Genomic DNA, 7,514 nt, shown 5'->3' with positions numbered 1-7,514 from the left:
ATAATAATAATAATAATAATAATAATAATAATAATAATAATAATAATGCAAAACAAGGAAAGGTAGAACTCAGTATGTCTTTATTTGTAGATGATACGACAGCATTCGTAAGTGGTCCTCAAAACTGCACCAGGAAACTCCTACACCTCTGTTTAGCTTGCTTTCTCTGCATCCTATTGGATTAAAACATCGCTACATCATCAGCATTTCTGTTTAAACTAAAAATTGTAGACAATTTATCTTTTTACAACAGAGACACTTATCAATCTCTAAACTTAACAGTCTGAATTTTTTATGAACATCCCCTCATGTGATGACCCTTCATAACTGCGGTCCTGTTTGTTCATCTGTCTTCATCAAATGTCCATTTCAGCATCAAGCTTTCCAGTCTGCCAGTCTGTTGAACAATATTCTTTCAGGGAGTTTGTTGTCTGTCCTCTCCAACATTTCTGTCAGATGTCCTCTGCTTCCTGCAACGTTGCTTTCTCTTTGTCCAATCACACTGGGTTTTCTTCCAACCACATGTGGCACCATATGTAGACACTGTTTTTATTTCCTCGGAGGATGGGATAAGATGACAACTGTTCCCAAGCCTATAGCTCTTTCTGAACTCTCTCTGGCTAGTTCAATTCAGCTGTTTTGGCCTAAATTTCTCTCCAAGCTGACTAATTCTATCTGGCTTCTCTGGGATTTTGTCTGAATTGCTCTGCCTGGCCCCACACTAATTCTGTCAATATGTTTTAACCTTCTAGCTCCTTCTCATTATCTGGCTTATTCTGTTTTGCACAGAGACTGTCTGAGCCACTAGTAAGCTCCTGTCCTTCCTGTTCTTGTGAGCTGTGACACACTCTGTCAAGTCGTCCTCTGATTTGTCATTTTTCCTGCACCTCAGTTTGAACATCACTTTCCCACACAGCTGCTCCCATCTAGAAGCTAACATTACCATTAGTGTTTGCGATTAAAGGTGCGGACTAATGGCATGTCTGCATTCTAGCCAGATCAGCATATACTCAGAAGGTCTTTGGATGTGATCCCTTGCCAGAATAGCTATGTTGTTGGATTTAATTTTCTCTACAACCAAGATATCCTTCAACAGATTGATGGATAATTATAATATGATACATTTACACAATATAATATTATTTAATTGCCAAAAAATGAAGTTTGCAAGCAAAGGAATGGATGTAATCCAGACCCAGACAAACAAATATGGTGTTTCTGCATATATGTGGATATTAATTTTTAAATTAATGATAACCAAACTAAAATCTATAGCACAATCAAGGTTAAATATAGAGCAGTGGCTCTCAACCTTCTTAAATAGCTTTTAATTCAGTTTCCTATCATGAAATTCTCTCGGTTACTATTTCATAACTATAATTTTGCTACTGTCATGAATTGTAATATAAATATCTGTGGTTCCAAACAATCTTAGTTGAATCCTCTAAAAGGGGATTCAACCACCAAAAGTTAGTGATCTCATAATGTCCTTTCAGGACTTTATTTTTTGTTGTTGTTGTTGTTACTTGTTTTATTTTATTTCATTTTACTTTTTCTTCTAAGTGTTTATATTCTTTTATATTTTTTGCCCTACAGGTCATTTTCAAAAATATTTTGTGGCTTTCTGCTTAGTGTACTTAGGAGATTTTTGATTGTGATGATGACTTGTTCTCTTAATTTATAGTTGTTTATTGCTCTTTTGCTTGGGCTCTTCTCCTTCTGTTTGTTTGCTTTGAAGTATGAATTTTATTTTATTTTATTTCATTTTCATCCATTAGAATCCCTTCATATGTTTTCTAATGAGAGAGCAAAAGTGAGTAGAACTGGATTTCAGGGAAGATGAGGAGGAATTGGGAGAGTTAGACTGAGTGAAAACTGTAGTCAGGACTATTATGCAAGAAAAATATTTTCAAAGAAAAAATAAAAAGTAAAATAAAATTCTTTATGCTAATTTGAAAAGTGTTGAGAATTCTAGTAACCTTGATTGTGAAGTCTTCTTTAAAAATAAAACTGATAATGGAGAATTATAATTAAACTATTGAAAGAAAAAATATTTTCACATAAATTTCCAATATCAATTATTTCTATCTGATAACTTAAAACCTTTGATTATATCCACGATCATAAAAGATTATTTGGTTTATTTCAAGATCATGAATATATTATCTATGTGATGATAGATACTTTTAAATTGTTGTGATTGTTTTTTTCAAAAGAACATCATGTTTTAAAAGCAGTTTTGATTGGTTGTTCTGCCTTTTAATAATGTCTATGGTCCTGTAAACCCTAGATACTTTTTGAGCACCTACTGAATTTTGATGCTGTACTTGGATATAGCATGGAGCTGTTGTTTGGAGCTCGTGTTCCTGGATCCTGAAAGGTAAGCTGCTCCACTATATTGGATTGCTTTACTGTTGCTCTCCAGCCTGTGTGCAATATGCACACTCTTGGTAAACTTTTAGAATGGCAAAGTGACATCCAGCCCACCGATGGCTTTTCATGAACTCCATCCTATTTCAAGTAGACCTGAGCAACTACATCACTAGTACCTTGCCATGTCCCTAGCATTAATAATCCACAGAACCAAAAAACCTGGGCACAGTGGTCATTTTAAGACTGATACTCTAAACAAGGACCATTCATGGAGATAACCTAGAACCCCTGCACAGATATAGCCCATGGCAGCTCAGTATCTAAGCTGGTTCCCTAATAAGGGGAACAGGGACTGTCTTATATAAACTCAGGGGCTGGCTCTTTGATCACCTCCCCTGAGTGGGGAGAAGCCTTACCAGGTCACAGAGGAGGACAATGAAGCAAGTCCTGATGAGATCTGATAAGCTAGGGTTAGACTGAAGGGGAGGAAGTCCTCCCCTATCAGTGGACTTGGAGAGGGCATGGAAGGAGATGAGAGAGTGAGAGTGTGATTGGAAGGGAATAAGGGAGGGGGCTACAGCTGGAATACAAAGTGAATAAACTGTAATTAATATAAAAATAAAAAATTAATGAAAAATAATAATCCTAGTGACACATTTTAATGTATGCCTTAAGTGCACTTTATTTAACTTTTGATTGTATCATCTTACACTTTGAAAGTGATAATTGAGCCAATAAAAAAGAAGACCTCTCTATCTACCCTACATTCTCCGAGCCCCTAAAAAAATAAAAAAGAACTTTCTTTTAATCTAATTGAAAGTCTTTAGTTGTAAGTTAATTGTTCTTTATGCTTAGCTAAGATCTAGTTTTCTTTGACCCTTACTGAGAAATAAATTTGGAATTCTTCTGTAACAGACTGGGTATCTGAGATCTCTCTTGAATGACCGTCCACTCAAACACTGTAAGAGAGACATGTGTCTCTTTGACACTGACTTTATTTGAAGTAGTTTAAGAGCATTGTCTAATCTTTGAGGATATCAGTATTTCAAATATGTTGAATCATTTTATTCTGTTATAAAACTATTTTTCATAGTTGTAAAACATTTCAAAACACTTAAAGAACTATTTGCTGAAAGAAAATGCCGCATTTCTTAGCAGGACAATAAAATGAAGGTTTGAGATCTGATTTAAACAGTAATTTAATTCCTCCGGGATCCACTGAAATACTGAAACACAACCGTCTATTAGTATTTACCAGTTAATCCAGGAGAGAGCTGGGAGTTTGGCTGCTTCAAATGCCAGATGTGAGGACACGTATAAGTCTATACCCATCCTTCGCTAATGGATTCAGCATGCTCAACAACAAATTAATTGTGATTAAAATTTATGAACATATTATTTGATTATTTTATTTACCAACAGTATTATAGTTTTTATTAAGATAATTATTATCAAAATTAAATTAAACTATCAAAATAAAAGCCAAAGAAGTGTTTATTAATTGATTTACTAAAACAACTAAGTATGAAATTCATAGTTACTTGAATTATTTTATATTGCCTATTTTGTTAATAAAATAATTAATAATCATAATAAGGTAAAAGAGAGCTAGTAACTTTTTTATTTTTTTCTTTTTTAGTTTTGTCTGTGGAATAAAATACAGGCAATAAGCAGTTTAATATAACCTTCCAAACAGATCAAATGAAATACATGTGTGCGTATCATACATACATTCTTGTGTATATAGATTAGGAAATAATGTATGCATATAAACATGTATAATAGGTTCATTGTGAAACACGATTTTTTTTTTAATTTTAATCACAGGTCATTCACTTGTATCCCATGCGTAGGCCTCTCCCTTTTTTCCTCCCAATCCCACCCTCTCTCCGTCATCTCCTCCCTGCCACTCTCTAAGTCCACTGATAGGGGAGGACCTTCTCCACTTTCATCTGACCCTAGCTTATCAGGTATCTTCAGTATTAGCTGCAATGTCCTTATCTGTGGCCTAGCAAGGTTATTCCTGACTTGGGGGGTGGGGAGGAGAGGGGGAGATCAATGAGCCAATCATTGAGTTCATGTCAGAGATGGTCCTTGCTCCTCTTACTAGGTTAGCCACTTGGAGACTGACCTGCCACGGGCTAGATCTGAGCAGGAGTTTTAGGTTATATCCATGCATGGTCCTTAGTTGGAGAAACAGTCTCATAAAAGACCCTTGTGCCGTGATATTTTTAGTCCTTGTGGAGCTCCTTTCCCCTCTATATCATACTAACTCCCTTTCTTTCATATGATCCTTGTACTCTGCCGAAAGTTTGGTTATGAGTGTAAGCATCTGCTTTGATACACTGCTAGGTAGAGTCTTTCAGAGGCCCTCTGTGGTAGGCTCCTGTCCTATTCCTTGTTTTCTCCTTCTTTCAATGTCCATCGCCTTTGTCTTTCTAGGAGAGGACTGATCATCTTACTCAGGGTCCTCTTTCTTATTTATCATCTTTTGGTGTACAGATTTTAGTATGTTTATCCTATCTTATAGGTCTAGTACCCACTTATAAGTGTGTATATACACCATGTGTGTCTTTCTGCTCCTCGGATACTTCACTCAGGATGATCTTTTCTAGATCCCACCATTTGCCTGCAAATTTCATGATTTCCTTGTATTTAATTTCTGAGTAGTATTCCATTGTGTAAAAGTTCCACAGTTCGTGTATCCATTCCTCCTTTGAGTGACATCTGGATTGTTTCCAGGTTCTGGCTATTACAAATAAAGCTGCTACAAACATGGTTGAGCAAAGGTCCTTGTTGTGTACTTGAACATCTTTTGAATATATGCCTAGGAGTAGTATAGCTGGATGTTGAGGAAGTTATTCCTGATTGTCTGAAAAAGTGCCAGATTGATTTTCAAAGTGGTTGTACAAGTTTACATTCCCACCAGCAATGGAGAAGGGTTCCCCTTTCTCCACAACCTCTCCAGCATGTGTTGTCACTTGAGTTTTTGATCTTAGCCATTCTGATGGGTGTAAGGTGGAACCTCAGGGTTGTTTTGATTTGCATCTCTCTGAGGGCTAAGGACCTTGAACATCTCTTTCTTTCTCTGCCATTCTGTATCCTTGTACAGAGACTTCTCTGTTTAGCGCCTTGCAGGTATTGAAGGGGCTGCAGGCGCTAAGGTATTGCAAGCACTGTTGATGATTATGGGCACAGTTTCCCTGAGTATGTCCATGGCTTACAGGCTACTGGTATTCTTCTCTAACTGAGTTCCAGGAGTTAGTTGCCTAAACTCCACTGGTAAATTCATAGAGCAGGGGCTTCAATGTCCCATGAGGCCCTCTGTTTCCCACAGTGGATGTGTGGGTGGGAGGATTTCTGATGTCTGGCTGCTAGCTTAGAAGCACCCTGGATCTGGGGCTCTGTAGGCACTTGGGGGCACACTCACTCTCTAGCAGGTCAAATTGTAAAGCACAGGGGTTCCTCTTGTTCTCTAGTGGCTGGATTGGACCTGCTGAGTCAAATATGGCAGGTTGAGCTCAGTCAGCTCAGTGGTGCTGCAGCTGGTGAGCTAGGGATTCCAGCTGTAGCTGCAGAACTGGGGTGTCCAGGTGCTTTCTGGTAGGTCCTGGAGAGACACTATTGTGGTCCACAGACCTAGATGGCCCAATGCCTGGTGTATCTGGGTGTTTTTGCAGGTCTGCTGGACTTTGGTGGCTGGACTTTGTTCAGCTGGCTTTCTGCCACTGATAGTTTGGATGGTCTGTACAGTCACTGGCCGGGAGGCCCTGTGGAATCAGTACAGCTGTTCAAAGTTGTGGGACCCAAGAAGGACTGCACTGCGGATTTGGGGCTCTGGCGGGCACTCGGAGGGCGTGTGCCCTGCGGGCACATGGTCCAGTAGTAACCTGTTACTGAATGAAAATATACTAAACAGAGCTTTAATATTGTAGTTTATTGTAAACATTCACAGTAGTCCTATAAAGCTGAATTTTTAATTAGCTAGAGTTTGCATTAATTAAAGGGATAGATAAAATGAAATCATCAGATATTCTGGTCCTAAATGTTTCCAAGATCCAAGGTTCTTTTCCCTTAAAACTCTGCAGATATTGTGGGACAGTTTGTTGCCCACAAAAAAGGGTTTAATATTGGCCTTGACATCATGTTAATTCTGTAAATATGTTAATCATGTCCATTGGAATATGATATAAATACTGCCTTGATGCTCATCTTTATGTCCCCTCCCCCACCGAGATGTTAAGCACATACCTATAGCAAGACCTTTGAACAAATTTGGTGAATCTGACTGTTGTATAAAACACAATCTATCTTGGTGCTAAAAGATTCTTTTGTTGGTTCTGTCATGTTTTCATACCATTGTGCCCAAAAAACTTTTTCAACATCAGATGTAATTGGCATACATTCAACATTATCATGAGCTTTGGCTTATGTCATCCATTTTATAGCCTGGCTTGTTATTATGATGTGTTTTCCAGACTGAATATTGCTATATTCCACCAACTATTATACATGAATATTGTTCTACACATGAGAAGTAGAAAATGTGCCTTCTAGATTGTATGTAACCTTTACAAAGGGATGATGATGCCTGTGCCCTTTATTTGCTAGTGACTTTCCTCTGTTCTGACCTCTTCTCTGATTATTTCTCTTGCCTTAAGTCTTACCTATAATGGATGTTTAAATTACAAAGTTATTAAGTGGCTGGCACTGTATTTGCCTTTCCTCTCTCCTATTTTGTGAATAGTAGTGATGCTATGATACACATTTCTCTGTGTTCATAGAATTTTATTAATCTCTCACTTATTCTCTTACTCTCAGTTTTTTGTTCCTTGTATCCTTACTAAATTTTCTGTTCATTAATATTTGGTGTCTCTAATATTGTTTCTTAGAAATCTCTTAAATACAAAGTGCCTTATTTTTGCTTTAATCACATATAGAGTAACAGTTTATTAACATCTCTTTTGACTTAACCCACATTTGTGGAAATGAGGAAAATGTGCACTGGGCTCAGGCAGATGTTACCTAGGAATGATGTTACAAATGTCTTCTTCATTCAGGATACTTCTCAGACACTTCTTCTTCTTCTTCTTCTTCTTCTTCTTCTTCTTCTTCTTCTTCTTCTTCTTCTTCTTCTTCTT

Source organism: Psammomys obesus, unplaced genomic scaffold, assembly GCF_907164565.1.
Source record: "Psammomys obesus unplaced genomic scaffold, mPsaObe1.curated_primary_1811, whole genome shotgun sequence".
Taxonomy (NCBI): Eukaryota; Metazoa; Chordata; class Mammalia; order Rodentia; family Muridae; genus Psammomys; species Psammomys obesus.
This window is presented reverse-complemented; position numbering follows the sequence as displayed.